The 18654-nt window shown below is 36.9% G+C and overlaps 1 protein-coding gene across 6 annotated transcripts in view; it reads right to left on the minus strand.

Moving 5' to 3' along the window:
- The window catches only part of LOC131677804 (probable serine/threonine-protein kinase cdc7), a 197458-nt gene that overhangs the window by 18078 nt on the left and 160726 nt on the right, over nt 1–18654 (minus strand). The gene's annotated exons all lie outside the window — the stretch shown is intronic.

The following is an 18654-nucleotide window of genomic DNA, read 5'->3' on the forward strand; positions in this document are numbered from 1 at the left end:
TTATTAATTATAAACGAGTTTTTAGGTACTATTCATAGTGAAAGGCCATGATTCAGGAATGAACATTGTATCATACGCAATAGGTTAATTGAGTAATACGTGGTTATACTTCTTTGTATCGTCCTTCTGGCAGCTAGCGCTAAAAATAAAAATCATGATCATGAAACCTACTGAAACTAATTTCAGATTTCTCTAGATGAGGAATATTTTGGGAAGGATTTGGACCCCCTGGACCCGCCCCTGTTATTAACACATAAATCCGGAATCGGAAGACCCACATTAACACATAAATCCGGAATCGGAAGACCAACAAATAAAATGCAATAGACGCGTATAGAAATTGTACTCCCTAGGGGAACGGGTATAGTGTAGTTGGTAAATCGATTGCCTTGTACGAAGCTCGCCTAGGCTCGATTCCAAACCACGCACATAGGGTTAGAAATTTTTCAAAAAGAGATTTCTCTAACCCGAAAAGGGGCGAATGACCCTAAGGTTAAAACCTCTATAATCAAAATTAAAAAAAATGTAACACCCTCCATTAAATTACAGTAAAATTACATGAAATTAAAAGACACATACAGTGCCGGACATAAAAAGCACCAAATCCTGCAATTGTACTTTTTGTAAATAATTAAACTATTTAAAGTTTTTTGGTTATTTTCTGGTTTCCGAAAGTTGACTGACAATATTATTACCAATGACATGGGGTATCATCAACAAACATTTGGTTAATCGATTTCAGCGTGTATCTGAGAAATTATACAACTGTCAAGATAAGGCATGACAAAAAAATTAGGCATTGATTGTTTTTTCTATTCGCTGTTTTTCTCTAAACGAGTGGTAAGCAATGCCTCGGATCGCTAAAGATAATCCCCGAAAACTGCAACTGATGTCACCCAATATGCTGCACAATGCTTGCAGCTCTATCTGAGTTCTCGATGTAGGCGACGTCGTACATGAAATTAATAGAAACACATACAGTGCCGGACATAAAAAGCCCCAAATCCTGCAAGTATACTTTTTGTAAATAATTAAACTATTTAAAGTTTTTTGGTTATTTTTTGGTTTCCGAAAGTTGACTGACAATATTATTACCAATGACAACTGTCAAAATAAGGCATGACAAAAAAAATAGGCATTGATTGTTTTTTCTATTCGCTATTTCTCTCAAAACGAGTGTCAAGCAATGCCTCGGATCGCTAAAGATAATCCCCGAAAACTGCAACTGATGTCACCCAATATGCTGCACAATGCTTGCAGCTCTATCTGAGTTCTCGAGCTATGCGACGTCGTCTGTGTGAAGCGAAATTCAATGCCTGACAACTAGTAAAGTAGAGACTTATATCATCAAGACTCGGTTGTGTCACTGGAGCCGAAATACGAACTAGAACCAGCTTGAATTCCGGATCATTTTTTGGCTGAGCTTTACTGGGAATCCACTACGCAACAGTAATCAAAACAACTGACTACGCAACTAAGTACTAAGCTTAAATGATGCAATTCTTAAGAGAAGGTTCTCATTCAAATGACCAAAAATTAAGCAAAATTTGGATTTTTGTGGGCCAATTAAGGGGTTATATATGTTGAGATGCGCGAAATAAGGGAAAAGTTTGAATTTTTGTAAATTTATGTAGCTATATTTTTAGGAAATATTTGTTATACGTCTAGCGTAGCACAATGTCCAATTTGCAAAATCCACTTGAGAACATGAAAAAATATTGAAAATTGCTGAAGTTATAACAATTTCCGCAAAACACGTTTTTTTCAAAGACTGTGACTACGATTCTAGTCCAACAGCTCAAGTGAAAACATGAAACTAAAAAAAATTCATTAGTATAGATACATGTAGTGTCGTTGAACGATTCGTTGAAAAAAAAATCTTTTTGTTGGAAACAAAATATGATATGAAAATTTCGACGAAAAAATGGAATCGTCCAAGGACACGGAGGTTAAATTACGAACAATTAAAAAAAAAGTTTTAAGATCGGTTGAAAACTTTTTCGGCAATCGTAGTCACCGCAAAGACATTTTTGGAAAACATGATTTAGAGATAATCTCGTTTAAAGTTTCAAGTATAAGCTACGCCTCCGTAAGGGAGCAAAATGAAAAACGCTATAACTTTGCGTCTAGTGCTCCGATCTCTATAAAAAATTGGGATAACATTCTTAAGAACTTAAAGTTTAAGATAGAGGAATAATTTTTTTCGATTTTCTGACTGACCTTAACATATGAAACCCCTTAAAAACATTGAAGGAAATAGTTTAATAATTTGAAAAGCTTCATTTACAAAATCAAGACGAAAAAAAATGGCGCTCGTGGTGACGTTCTGTCTAAGGTTAGGTGCGCGCGGAATTGCAAAACTGCGTACAGCCTGCTGCCTCAGGATCGATCTGAAACATAAAACTAATAGTAAGGCTATAAACTAAATTTATTGAAGGAATGACCTACACACTCAATTTAGCTCGGCAATTTCTCAAAAGCCATGTAATCAGCAAATCTGGAAACTGATTTCTCAGCAAAGTGGTATTTGTTTACTGATTTTCGTTGAAATATTTTCCGAGTCTCAGCTATCTAATGTCACTTTTACTTGGATCTCAGCAAAAAAGATGTTTGCTGAGATCTCAGGCTGTTTAAATTTCGGCAAAAGTTACAAACAAGTTGAGATTCGGCAGAAAAAATTATGTGTGTAAGAACGGGTAAAAACGAGGGCGTGACTCTCTTTTACAAAAATATTTTACCCGCGCTGGAAGCATTTTTCAACTATTCAATTTCAAAATTCTCCTTCTCATCCAATGTCATTCGGAAGCTTAGCGAAAACAATGATTTCTGCTGACCTTAATTAGACGCATTCGAGTTGAACGACGGTGGGGATTTAATAATAGCGTAAAATATTATAGGACCTGTGAGAATAACATTGAAAACCGATTTAGTTCAGAAACTTTCAAACTATCGTACATATTCGTGGAACCGCTATTCTGAAACATTAATTTTGAGAGCTGAATTTGATTCTTTGATCTTTGTAGAAAGGAGTTACAACGTGTTTCGTTTTTTGCCATTCTCAAAACAAAAAAAAAACAATATAATGGAAAAACCGTGATTAAATCAACAAATAAACAACTAAATAACTGTTTTGGAAAGCTTGAGGCTCCTATTTTATGGAATGATTTTTGTTTGGGTAAAAACAAGAATATTTTCGAGATGCTCACCACTTTTGTGCTATATGAGCGTACGGGGCTATTCGGACCCCCTATTCCGTCAACAACCGCTCAGCGGCTTGCGGATGCGCATACCATTGCAAACGCCATAGCAATGAAAATACATGGGCCGCCGAATCGACAGCTGTGATTTACCAGGTTAAGTTTTTGTAAAGCAATTAATTTTTTTTTTGCTTCTTAAGGAGCGCCTCTTATAAATATTTCATAGGTAAACAAAATTCCACTGTAAAAAAAAAAAAATGATGGTCTGAATTGCCCCGTAGAGAGGTCCGAATTACCCCTACATTGTAAAAGGATGGAAAAACTTAGATTTTTGCAAATCGTCGCCTAGCGCTGCCATTGACTGGTCCAAATGAATCTTTTATTACACTAAAATGTAGCTGAGGTTTCAAACTAACAATTAGGATCTTAGACGGGTAATTTTTTCACATCTATCCACCTAAAAGGGCGATTTGTTTAAGTAGGTCCGAATAGCTCCGGGTTCTCCTATAAAATTTTAATGTCCCCTATAAAATTATAATGTCTACGAAAACATTATAATTTTATAATATTTTATAATTTATTGGAAGTGTCACGCCCATTGGGTAAAAAACTTCAAATTTGTGTTTTAGACATCGCTGATTACGAACCTGAAGTCATTGTTTCGATATTCAAAATGACCGGCCCTATTGAAACAATAAGAGGTATTGCAGCCAAAATCGAGAAAAAAGGGTTTTGTGATTTATAAACACGAATTTGAGTTAATATGTATCAATATTAAAAAAATAACGATGGCGATTCCAATATGGAGGACTAAAATGTGACTCTAACAATAATCAGATACGCTACAAGTAGACGCAGTTTAGCCCCGGCAGCAGTGGTGCCATCATGTACAGTGCAACGCGAAGCATTCAGGGAATGTGCATAATGCCATGAAAAGGTTTCTACCTGAGGCGCGCGTCTCGAGCCGAGAGCGTCACAAGGCGGCCAGGATACATCCCTATAAACTGAAGTGGCATTTTCATACACACTGGTTCACCTGGTGATTTGTATTTCGACTTCGTAAGTCGTAACAAAACGTAATATGTACAAAGATAGTATGGAGGATTCATTGAAAATGCATGTGTTGTTAGTTTTTTAGCGTACATTATTGGGAACTAGTATGTATAGAAGATATTGAAAAGCTGGGAAAAAATGATATAAAATAGAATAAAATAATATTTTTTCATTCTAGCATTTTTCTTAATACTTCTATAAGAAAATAGACATTTAAACTACTCCATTTTCCATAAAAACTTTGTAAACATTCGAATAAAAATACGTTACAAATCACCATCGCATTCAATTTAGCATCCCATTGTATCCAAGTTGGCGCACAAAGTGATGGAAATCTGCAGGCCTATCGTGGCGCCGGCTAGCGGTAATTTGCGACTTGCTGCTGTCATTTACAAACAACAGTTATTTTACTAACACTGATTGAAACTTGAGGATTTTGAAAGGCTGTGTCAGTCAACAAAAAGTAAACCGATTGTTGTGCACTGTCCGACGTTTCGGCCTTTGGCGTTGGCTTTTTCCAAGAGAAACTGTAGATTTATTGGGAAAAATGGGAAGTAGATTTATTGGGAATAATCTAGTATGGCATTCTACATATGAATTAAAACTAACTTTATGGTTTCTAATTAGATTATCTACGTATCTATCCGGTATATCCAAAATAAATCTTACATCGCTGATTGCTTCGTGAAAAGTGTTGGATGTCATATTTTTCTTCGAATGTTTTCACAGATATTCCAGAAACAAGTTCTAGCTTATAAGTCTGCTCTCTGTGATACATGCTTATTTGCTTACATCGTGGTGTAACCAAATACCAAATACATGTTTGTATTTGGTGTAACCTTAACAAGCCTATTGTGAATCGATTTGTCATTGATGAGACGAGGTCACAACACTAAATCCGACTTTGTTTATTTTTGGGGTCTTTTCGATATGTCTATTATGGAACGGTTACGCCATCGCTCTGAAAATCGTCAACCTGATCCTGGCCTTTTTTACTAAACGGCGTAGTTAGGGGTGTGCAGCAAGCCCCGCTTTAAATGAAACATATAGCATATCCACGTGGACATCATTGGGCACAGCAATTGTCTACGGAGGGGGAGGCCGGGGGTAAAAAAGAAGGCCTTTAATCCTTGTGGTATATGTTCGGCCCCTCAGCCTGTGCACGCTTACGAAGTGGACTAAGAAGTCGACATAAACTGATTTTTTTGTGAGACGTGTTTATAAACAATAATTTATACTTCTAAAAAATAGTACAAAGCGTCCTATACGCAAATGAGAGAAACTCATTGTTTATTTTCACCAGTACTAGAGAGTATTGTCAAAAGTACACAATGTAAATCGGTAGACAATGTGGATAATTATATTTTGTTTTGCCAAACGCTGTAGATTTACTGTCATTTTTATCATATGTTCCAATATGAGATTGATATGCTTTTATGAACATAATAATCCAGAAATAAAAATTTAACCCCTAAAATGTTAAACAAATAAATTTGCCTTTTGTTGTAAATCGATATATATATATATATATATATATATATATATATATATATATATATATATATATATATATATATATATATATATATATATATATATATATATATATATATATATATATATATATATATATATATATATATATATATATATATATATATATATATATATATATATATATATATATATATATATATATATATATATATATATATATATATATATATATATATATATATATATATATATATATATATATATATATATATATATATATATATATATATATATATATATATATATATATATATATATATATATATATATATATATATATATGGTCGGTGTTAAGTCAGGAATAAATCACAAAATCTAAGAGTGAGATAATGATAGCATATGTTTCAATTAGTATGAATTGTGCCAAAAATAAATTTCGAATTATAATGTGAAGGATGCTGCGATTGAAACGTTAAACTCATTTTTTCACGAAATCAACACGATGCCATTGTCCGGTCTGAGTTAACATCGACCATATTTAAAGCTACAACTGTCCCATGAACAGCATGTTTACAATCGGCACATGAACTCGGGCCTCAAACCACTTGAAAATGCAGATCTCATCCCCAACGTAAGATGTTTATAAATGAGTGATGTGACATTTCGTTTGTATTTCTATCACATATGGAACATTGGAATACTACTTACTTTCAACGAGTCACCAGGGAAGCAATTAATTTTTACTATGCCTCAAATTTTCACACGAAAATCACCGAGAAAATAAAAGCAAATCCAATCCATTGAAGCATCCATCCAAGCCCAGTGCCACTCACTCGATCTCTTGATTCCGGCTAAAGAATCTTCAAGCCTGCTTCCACGGTCTCGTTAAAAGTTCAGACACACACATACACAGGCGCTCGTTCAAGATTACGAGGAAAGTTGTTACAATCAAAGAACAACAACGAAGTGAAAGACCCATAAAAAGAGGGAACGAAAAAAGCTCCAAGAAACAGTAAGAACCACTGACCCAATTTCCAGCCTATAAACCAACCATCCGGAGTGTGTCAGACAGGTCTTTTTTTACTCTCGGGGATGGGAAAGAGATAAACGAAATCCAGAAGAAAGACAGAAGAGAAGACCAGAGATCGCTCGTTCGATTCTCGGACCAGCCCACCTTGGTTAATAGAAACAATTATGGCCGGGAGCGAGGCCGGGTACCTGCATAGAAAAGTCTTCCATTCTATCGCTGCTCCCTTCGTCCCGGCCCCAGCCTACGATGAGGCGTGTATGCTGGGGTTTCTTCTTCTAACGGATCTCACTCGCGGCCAGCCGGGCGAATGCAACCAGCCAACCTTACAATCAGTACCGAAAGCCGGTCCAAACTGTTTCTCGCGTATACTCAAACCGACAGACACGCACGGCCGACTGCTGGCTGACTTATAGCCGCGGATATAGTGGCGGATGGAGATGTTGGCCACATGCAATAAATAAGCCAGAACATCCCGCGGGGAGGAGCTACCCGGGGAAGGAAATGTAACGGGCTGAGTAACTAATTCACCTAGATATCGAGATTCTCTTTTTGCTGTTCGTCGAGGAGGGCGCATGCTACACTTGGTGGCTGCTGGATGTAATGGGAGAAGCTAAACTAGTTTCATAAGAATTATTGGAGTAGAAATGGATGCAAGCAGGAGGGGACTAGTTTCTTTTTTTCTTTCAGTACAAGAAATGTCCACTTAGTTGACATTTCTGCAACGATGGAGGATTGCGCTACGATAACTGTTGTTAAATGAATATAGTTGATAGATATACTATTGAACATGAGTTGGACTGCATTTTCTACGATGAAATTATTCACTCTTAAAAATATTTACATCTCGTAAGATGCATAAAAGGAGTGTTCAACTCATTTCAATTTATATTCAAAAACAGGTAATGGTAATAATAAGCGCTGTTCACAATTCCCCAACTTATTCAGACAAGCTTTACATTAGAAGACACACTGTATTTTATTGTACTTGACAAAGCATGTAAAATTTTATTATTTGACAGAAAAATACGTCGAAAAAATTTCCATTTTTTCTAAGTATAAGAATGAGAACCAGTCATTAAATCATCCAATAAGGAAGTATTCTCCGTATTGGTAAAGGATACAATGTTTGCCGAAGTAGGTGGTCCAGCAATGAAATGAAGCTGAACTTTGTTCGAAATTCAACAATGTTTAGAATACTTGTCGTTCGTGTTGTGTTTTCACAATTAGTCAAGTCATAATACCTTTCTATAGAGCTGCATGCTCGTTGTTCCTTTACTTTCGGAAATATATCTTCGGAAATACTCTGCCTTGCTATTTACATTTTTTCTTACATTCATTATTTGCAATAAGAAGTAATTGTTACTAATTTGATCACATGAATCAAATGAACCAACTTGCAACGAAAGTAAAGAAGTTGTTTTGCCTCTATATTTGCACTCTACGCAACCCCAAGATTTAATGATAAATATAAACCAAGATTTAATGAACAATACAACGAATTGTAGCATTAAAACTTATTGGTTTGTTAGTTGAATCATACTTCGGTTTCAATATTAACTCATCAGCAATCAGAAGTTTTGTGCTTGCGGAATTTTACCTATGATTAGTTAATTAGTTAGTAGTAACTTGTTCATTAAATCTTGAGTTATATTTATCATTAAATCTTGGGGTTGCGTAGAGTGCAAATATAGATTTTTCGTTGCAAGTTGGTTCATTTGATTCATGTGATCAAATTAGTAACAATTACTTCTTATTGCAAATAATAAATGTAAGAAAAAACGTAAATAGCAAGCAAACTTTTTGAAAAGGTCCTATGTGCAAATGAGAGCCTCTCTTTGTTTACTTTCTCTTCCGCTAATAACACGGTCGCATTTGCGTTTGCTGCTTAACTCTTTGCATAATATGCTAGTTGAAATCATGCTCTTCCAATATGTACTGTAACATTATTGGAAAGATTAATGGCAAAGCCGTGATAATCGAATGAGAAAGTAAACAAAGAGAAGCTCTCTTTTGCACATAGGTCCCTTTCAAAAAGTACGCGAGAGTTGATGTTTTTCGTTTTTGGATTTAGCGACTATCTGATGACCAAGTTCGTTCTGCCAGATACTGATGAGACGACATCGAAATGGAAATGTTAGACTCACAAAAAATAAAAATTCTTTGGTTCACTCTATGGGACTGGTTGCAAATTATTTGATTGAAATATTGTTAAGAATGTATATTCGAAAGCATTAACATAGCAGAGAGATGAGACAGTTCTTATATCACTATTCGCTCATTGATAATTTACGGACCGTAGTCTTCGCATTTCGCTCTTTATCAGTTGCAACCGGTACACACTCTCTCATTCCCATCCTAGTTTGAAACCCGTAAGGATGTGTCTTTCGTCGATGGTTAAAGTTTAGAAATCTCAAGACGTCAACATTGAGAATGGAAGCTACTACAAGGTTCTATTTACTACAAGGTTCTATTTTATTTCTATTTTTCTACTACAAGGTTCTAAGGTTGTACATATCAACTTTTTAATAGGGCTAATAAGATTTGTAAACAAACTTTTGTTTTGCTGATTTCTCTTAATTTGTTATAATTTCAACACAACTGACATTTGAAATTGATTCTACCAAGGGTAAAGATGTTGATTCATGTGTATCTTTCATGAAATTCAACTCGACAGCGGAATAATGAGCGAAATAAATTTGTTTACAAAAATCTACTTATGCCTTTTGAAGAATTGATATTGATTTGTTGATTCTTTGTGCAATTTCATCAACTTAAAAATGAATTTATTTTCTTGCGGTACGTCACGCTTGACGTCTCAATGATCCATTTATCTCTTGTTTTCGTGAGCGATTTCGATCCCGGTTTTGTCATGATCTACTAGGCAGATCTACCCTACTCCGACTCAGTGTTCCTCGGCAGCAGAATTTCTCCCGATACAGATGACCGTTTCGTGAGCCATTTTCCGTGGCATCCGGAACCCTGGCGCCTCGACGACCCGTTTCCGGTGTATCGATGCGAACTACACTAGCTAGTCCACGGCGGTTGATCTAGTCTACTTCACGAGACGATTTCCCACTATGTCATTCAACCACTCGCATGATCATCCCGATATTTTCACCGCAGCGCTAGTAAAATGGCTCCGTTAATGGCGTTCCAAGAATTTTCGATGCGATACATTCTGTGGAACATGTTTACAGAGCTGATGTCTGCCCCGCCGATTGCAAACAATGCACAGTGGGAACAAATGGACCCTAAATGCTGGATGACATTTATCAGGAAAGGTGTTCTTAAAAAGGTCTGAAAAATTAATTGCTAGTATTTAGAACGACGATACGCTGTCATGCCCGTTTTGCCCCAATTCCCCTTATCGTTTGAGTTTATGTTCAAGACTGAATATATAACTTGGAAGAAAGTTTAATACGGCTGAGCAAAAATAGTATTTCGTAAGTATGTGAAAAAGCAAAGAAAACCTATTGAAGATAATTAGATTAATCTCTCGAAACGTATATAACCATTTCACCCCAATTCTTCGCACAACTAAAGTTTGAAGTTAATCCTGGCAAGGGTGAAGTTAAACCTGACTGGGTTTCTCGGAACCGAGGAACCGATTGGAGATAATTAGAATGACCGCACGAATCGAGTATACCTGTTTTACCCCAATTCGTCTCATTAATAAAGCGTAAAGTTAAACCTAGCTGTGCTTCTCGGAAAGAGGCTGAATGCGGCTAATGTGTAGTAGTAATTCTTGTGTAAGATAATCTGGGGAATCGATAAAGGATAGTAAGAATAACCGCTCAAAGCGTGTGTACCCGTTTTACCCCAATTCTTCTCATAACTAACCTGGCTGTGATTCTCGGAAGAGGTTGAATGCGGCTTTTCGAAAGTAGTAATTCTTATGTAAAAAAAATCTGGAGAATCGATTGAAGTTAGTTAGTATGACAGCACGAAACGTGTATACCCGTTTTACCCTAATTTTTCACATAATGTATGTGTGAAGTTATACCTTACGGCTCAATAAAGTAGTTTTTCTTATGTAAAACAGTTCAGGGAATCGATTGAACATACTTGGAATGACCGCACGAAACGTGTTTACCCGTCGTTTTACCCCAATTCTTTCCCTTATACAAGTGTAAAATTATACTTACCTCACATTTCAGAAAGAGAAAAAAAGCGGCTGATAAAAAGTATTTTTTATATAAAACTAGCTAATACCCGACGCGCGTTGCTGCGACGTTCAACGAAAAAGGTGTAAAACACAATTTGTTCCGAAGCGACATCTGGCAGGCAGATAATCCACAACCAGTAGCACATAAACACGCTCCATAACAAATGCCTACTACGTATAAATTTTTACGGCAATCGGTTAAGCCGTTTGGGAGTCCATAAATCATATACATACAAACATTAACTTTTATATATATATAGATAGATAGATAGATAGATAGATAGATAGATGGACTAGCTAATACCCATCGCGCGTTGCTGCGACACTCTGCGAAATAGGAGGAAAACACAATTTGTTCCAAAGCGCCATCTGGCGGGCAGATAATCTCCAACTAAAAGCACACAAACACGCCCCATACCAAATACCTACTGTGTGCAAATTTTTACGGAAATCGGTTAAGCCGTTTGGGAGTCTATAAATCATATACATACAAACATTGACTTTTATATATATAGATAGATAGATAGATAGATAGATAGATAGATAGATAGATAGATAGATAGATAGATAGATAGATAGATAGATAGATAGATAGATAGTACAGGGTGGTGAAGTTAGAATGTCCACATGAAACGTGTGTACCCGTTTTACCCTAAGCTCCTCTCATAACTCAACTGTGAAGTTAAACCTGGCGGTACTTTTCCAAAACAGGCTGCATGCAGCTGATGTAAAGGTGTAATTCCGATCTACAAAAAATCTACAATTTCTCGGGTTTTATTGAATAAGAAATATTACTATCACAGTTCACAACAAGTCGTCGTCAAGTTCGCACGCTTTTATCGTTCGATCCAGGTGCCGTGCGCGATATTTCATTTAGTTTTTTATTAATTCAGCTTTTCGTGTGTGTACATCAATCATAATGAGTTGCGAAATTTGCACTTTCGACACTTCCGCCGATACAGTTATGTGGACGTGTATAGGTTGCCCAAGAAAATTCCACGCCGCTTGCATTGGAGTGACTGTTCCGAGGGGATCACTGCGGAAGAAGGACAAGAGGGTGAACATCAACTCGTATCTATTACCGTGCTGTGAATCATGTCAAGAATTGATGCAGGCCAAGATTGAGTTCAAAGGGCTTATTGAACAACAACAACTTCTGGAATCACAACTGCAAGCCAATACGGAAGTAATGCACCGGCTCGCGTTTCAACTGGAGAAGCCTAACATAGTTCACGAAGCGATCGATGGCCTAGAAATTTTGCTTACAACAATAAAACAGGAATTGATAGCAATAAACAAAAACAGCAGTTTGACTGGAAGTGTTGTTGCCATTAAAAATCACATTACCTCGCTATTCGATACAGCAATGACGACAATGAAAAATAATGTCTATAGCACGCTGAAAACGGTAACGTCAGAGCTATCAGCTGAACTGCGCACCATGAATGATGAAATAAACCAGCTTAATCAACTGTCTCTGGACACAGCGGCTAGTATTACTATGACGTCAAACCCGACGCTGGGGATTGATATTCTTGACGAGCTTAAGTCTCTGTCAGCGAACATATCCACCAGTCAAAACTTCACAAATTCTGCGCTAACTATTGATATCCTCGACGAACTTAAGGCGCTTTCATCAAACATAACGGCAAGTCAAAACGCTACATCATCGCTTGATTCATGCCCCAGTTTGGAAGCCGAATTAAATAACGACAAAAATATCGATAACTCAGGTTGGCGCTTTTTGGGTACAAGGAAAGTATGGAAAGCAGACTGGAGCGATTACGATGCACGCAAATTAAGAAACCTGAACCAGCAAAAACAGGCCGAAAAGGCTAGAAGACGTAAAAAAAGATCGAGGCGAAATAATAATAATAACGTTAATGAAAAAAACAAAAGCACCACAAATTTTCCTCGACCTGATCAAGAGCAAGCAGCGCGCCACTCACGACAGCCAGTTAATAGTAACCATACGAGTAATACCAATCGCAGAATCACATTTAGGGCCGGCAACACCCACTATAACAAAAACCATACGAGTAGTCACTACAACAATAGTTTCCTGCCACCGGATAGAGTGCTTCTTGCGGCTGCAAAAGATCATTTCTCAGGACCCCCCACGAACTATAGGCCAACAATTCAGTTTCAAAGAGGACCGACATTGAATCCCTATCCAGTGGATGATTTACCACGGTCGACGATGCAAATGCACCCAACATCTGAGCGCTTGTCAACAGTTTTGTGTAAGGCGTGCCATTCTCAACATTCGTGTTTTCGACGACATTGACGCATTCCCTAGAAGAAGGAAATGACGAGGACACCGCAGTTTGCCAAGATTCGACGCCATTTGAACGACAACAAAAAGAGGTAATCTCGATTCCTCAAGTAGAGTCGTCAGTAGAAATTTTAATTTACTGTCAAAATTTTAATAGAATGAAAAGTGCATCGAAAATGAATGAAATTCACAAGAATATTTTAAGTAGCTCCTATACAATTATTTTGGCTACAGAAACTAGTTGGGACGAAAGTGTTAGAAGTGAAGAAGTTTTCGGGAACAGCTACAATGTGTTTAGAGCTGACCGTGACATTCATATGTCTGAAAAGAAGTCAGGAGGGGGAGTTTTAATAGCAATTACATCAAAATTTAATGCAGAAATCATTACTACAAGGAAATTTAAAGAATTTGAGCATGTGTGGGTTAAAACCCATCTGGCAGGTGAAACACATATATTTGCCTCTGTGTACTTCCCCCCAAATAATGCCCGCAAAGATACATTTGAAAAGTTTTTTCTTATTGCCGAAGACATTATAACCAAGCTCCCCCCAGAGGTAAAAGTTCATATTTATGGTGACTTCAATCAACGAAGCATTGACTTCTTTCCAGACACTGAAAATGAAAGCATTCTACTTCCAGTCGTTGGGGATAACGAAACTCTGCAGGCCATATTTGACAAAACTGCAAGTTTAGGACTTAACCAAATTAATCATGTTAGAAATCAGCAAAACTGTTATTTAGATTTATTATTCACAAACATTCTTGAAGACTTCTGTGTCACCGAATCATTAACTCCACTATGGAAAAATGAAGCGTTTCATACAGCAATAGAGTTTTCTGTATTTGTACATGATAACAAAAGACCCGATGACTGCGAGTACGAAGAGGCCTTTCAATTTCAATTGGCAAATTTTGACAACATAAAACAAAGACTAAGCAGTATAGATTGGCAAACGTTGTTTAGAAATGAAACAAGTATCGAAAATTCAGTAGACGTCTTTTACACAAAATTGTTTGATATAATAGTTGAACAAGTACCACTGAAAAAAATTAGGCGACAAGGCAACACAAAATATCCAGTTTGGTATAACGAGCAAATTAAAAATTTAAAAAATCGTAAACAAAAGGCCCACAAAAAGTATAAAAAAATCAGAAATGAAAGGAACTTATTTAACTATTTGGACATTTGCGATCAACTAAACCTATCCATTAAAATAGCATTTGAAGAGTATAACTCAAAAACCGAACTTCAAATAAAATCTTGCCCAAAAAATTTCTTTAATCATGTTAAAAATAATTTAAAATCGGAAAACTTCCCTTCAAAAATGAAACTTAAAGAAAATGTCGGTGTCAACGCGGAACAAATCTGCAATCTTTTCGCAACCTTCTTTCAAGACATCTATACCACATTTTCTGAAGAAGATCGTGATCGCGAATATTTCGGTTTCTTCCCAGAATTCACCACAGACATTGGCGTCAATCATGTCAGTGTGCAAGATATTATGGAGGCTTTAAACAAACTAGATGCCTCCAAAGGTTCTGGACCTGACGGGATCCCACCCGTATTTATGAAGAACTTAGCGTTGGAACTCACAGCTCCTCTGTTTTGGCTTTTTAACATGTCGCTTGAATCTGGCATTTTCCCCAATTTATGGAAAAGCTCGTACCTGGTACCCATTTTTAAAAGTGGCAAAAAATCTGACATATGTAACTACCGTGGAATTGCCATTATGTCATGTATGCCTAAACTCTTTGAAGCAATCGTTAACGAAAAACTATTCAATCAAATCAAAAACAGAATTACTAACACGCAGCATGGGTTCTTCAAAGGACGTTCAACTAATACAAATTTACTAGAATTCGTTAACTACTCATTGATTGCAATGGAGAATGGAAACTACACTGAAGCTCTTTACACGGACTTTAGCAAGGCATTTGATCGTATCGACATACCCTTGCTATTATTCAAACTGAAAAAATTAGGAATTGAATCAGGTCTTCTCAAATGGCTCGAATCATATTTAACTAACCGTCAACAAATAGTTAGATTTAAAGGGAAGAAATCGAATCCCATTCAAGTCACATCAGGAGTTCCTCAAGGCTCCCATCTAGGCCCTCTTTTGTTCATTTTATTCGTAAACGACATATCATACATTCTCAAAAACATAAAAGTTCTTATCTATGCCGACGACATGAAGCTCTTTTTAGAAATTAGGAACGAACAAGACATAAAGATATTACAGGAAGAAATACATATGTTTTACCTCTGGTGTAACAAAAGCCTTCTGCAACTAAACGTAAAAAAATGTAATGCAATAACTTTTAGTAGGAAACGAAATACACCTGACATTTCAATCACTCTAGGAAATCAAGTGGTACAAAAGTGCGAAAGAGTTAAAGATTTGGGAGTCATTCTAGATTCAAAATTAACATTCATTGACCATTACAACACAATCATCAATAGAGCAAATAACATGCTTGGATTTATAAAGCGTTTTAGTTACAATTTTAATGATCCATATACAATTAAAACATTATACATCTCGTATGTAAGGTCAATACTGGAATATTGTAGCATAGTTTGGTCACCTTTCTCAATCACACATGAAGAAAGAATAGAATCAGTACAAAGGCAATTTTTATTGTTTGCACTTCGCAAAATAGGTTGGACACGATTTCCTCTCCCATCTTATAAAGCTCGCTGTATGCTCATTAACATCCAAACACTAAAAGAGCGCCGAGAATATGCAATGGTTTCATTTCTAAACGATATAATTTCGTGTCGTATTGATTCAGTCGAACTTCTATCTAAACTTAATTTTTATATACCTTCCCGGCAGTTACGAATCCGAAATACATTTATAACAAACAATTATCATACAAATTATGCCAAGTTTGGACCATTAAATCAGATGATGGCAACTTACAACAAGCACTGCGAAGCTATTGACTTAACAATGACAAAAAGCAAATTAAAAAAATATTTCAATTCTATTCGCTTATAAAGAACATCCTAAAGTAGTGCTATGTAAACCAGATAGTGTTTAGTTTAGTTATTAGTATTTTATGTTTTAAGTGTATACTATATTTTATCGTTGTAACAAAACGGTCTACTCTTGTTTGACGACAATAAATAAATAAATATACCGAACTCAGCCTTTTTTAAATGTGGAGCAAGAATTCACTTTAAACTTGAAACCTGGGAACTGGGGTAAAACGGGTAGATATGTTTCGTGCAGTCGTTTTATTTATCTGTAACCGATTCCCCGGACTGGTTTATATAAGAATTAATACATTCGATCAATCGCATTCAGCCGCTTTCTGAAATGAATTGCCAGATTTCACTTCACACTTTGATTATTAAAAGAATTGGGGTAAATCAGATACACAAGTTTCGTGCAATCTTTCTTCTAAAATAACTATCTTCAATTGATTCCCCGGACTTTTTTGCATAGTAATAACTATTTTGGATGAGTCGTATTCGACCTCTCACCTAATTGCAAAACCCGGTTTAACTTAAACCTTGAATTATAGAAAGAATACTGGGTAAAACGGGTTCAAATATTTGATGCGGCCATCCTAACTATCTGCAATCAATTCCCATGTCCTATTCATATAAGCAATATAACGGTTGATCAACTAAATATAGACTCTTTCCGAAATATTTTGCTATGTACAATTTCCCTCTTGAATTTAAGAAAAATAGGGTAAAACGGATTCACACCTTTCTTCCGGTCATTCTATCTATCGTCACTTATTTCCTGGGAGTTTTTTTTGCTAAAGAAACACTTCTTTTGATCAGCGGCATTGGACCTGGTTCCGAAATGTTGGGTAAACTAAAATCCAGCATTTGGGGAGAATTGGGGTAAAACGGATTAAAACGGTTGCCGACAATTCTACTATCTTCTATAGAACCATGGAATTATTTGCATAAGAAACACTAACTAAGCCCGCATTCCGTTTTCTTCCAAGTGATATAGCCAATAATAAAAATAAACACGAACAAAAGGGGAATGAGAGCAAATCAAGTCTGATAGCGTACTTTGCGGTTATTTTAAATTCCTAAATCGATTTTCCAGGCACTTAGTGTTCTATCACGCCATTGTGCTTCGCATTAAGCCGAACCGCGGGCAGTCGAAAACTACGTGTTGTGGTATCTCTTCCACGTCTGTGCACTCCGGACAGAGAGGGGACTCCACATACCCGAATCAGTGCAAGCTTTTCCAGTAGCAGCTATGCTCTGACAGAAACTACGTCAGAGGGAAGTTGACTTCTTCGTGCTTCCTGTTTATCAATGTGGACACGTTCGGTATCAACCGGTGTTCCATTCGCCGCGTAGTTCCATTTCTCTTGCCTATTCCTCAAGGTGTTATTCTGCGTTCTTCGTCGGACTCCTCTGGTGTGTCTGTTCCTATTGAACTCCTGATCCTCCTTCTGTAGCAATACAATGGGAATCATTTTGGCAATTATGTAGACCACTTCCAACGATATGGTCCGGTATGCGCTAGCTACCCTCATGCTTAGCAACCTGAACGTGCTGTTCAAACACGACTTGTTTCTTTGCGTCTTTATTGCTGAAAACTAGGCCGGACTACCATACTGGAGAATTGGCATTGATACGCTCGCTAGGAGTCTCCTATAGCTACTGTTTACTGTCGAATTGTTCGGGAGTAATCTGACCAAAGCTGTGGTCGCTTTTGTCGTCTCCTCACAAGCACAATTGACTATTAAAATTTAGTCGGTCGTCGATTATCACGTTTCATTGAATAATATCACGCTTCGATGCTACATCCATGAATTTGCCAGCGGCACTGCCTGTTGGTTACTAATCACCATCTCTGATTTATGAAGGGCTATCGCCAACTTTTTCTCCCGCAATCGAGAGTTCCACTGAATCTATCGCCTTTGCGGAAAATACCATTACCTCCTCGACAACTTGAAGCGCTACATCGTCCGCGAAACCGAAAATCTTCACGGCCCTGTGAAGGTTCAGCTTCCATTTTTTCCAGTAGTTCTTCAATATCCTGCAGAGGTATTCTAATTCTAAGGTGACCACTGTGCAATATTGACATCTGCTTCCTTTTTTCTGTGCTGTCTCCGCAGCTTCCACAACCATTCGGATGTCATCCACTGAAGACCAGTCTTTACGAAAGCCAAACTGCATGTTGAACAGGATGTCATTATTCTCGATGTAGCCTGTTCAGAATCACTCTGTCTAACAGTTTTAATAGACATATTGGCCTATCCAGGAGGCTTTGCCGGTTGTGGCAGTAACATTTATGGCATATCCCGGTACTCCTGAATCGCTGTTTTCCTTAAGGAAGTACAGCTGGGTTTTCCATCTTTGCCATGGCAACTCTGTAGACGTCTCCCCATGGGTTCGCGTAGGTTTTGTGGTAAAGCTCTTCACGTTTTTCAAGTTTTTGAACTATTTTAC

The sequence above is a fragment of the Topomyia yanbarensis genome, chromosome 1 (genome assembly GCF_030247195.1).
Source record: "Topomyia yanbarensis strain Yona2022 chromosome 1, ASM3024719v1, whole genome shotgun sequence".
NCBI classification, from domain to species: domain Eukaryota; kingdom Metazoa; phylum Arthropoda; class Insecta; order Diptera; family Culicidae; genus Topomyia; species Topomyia yanbarensis.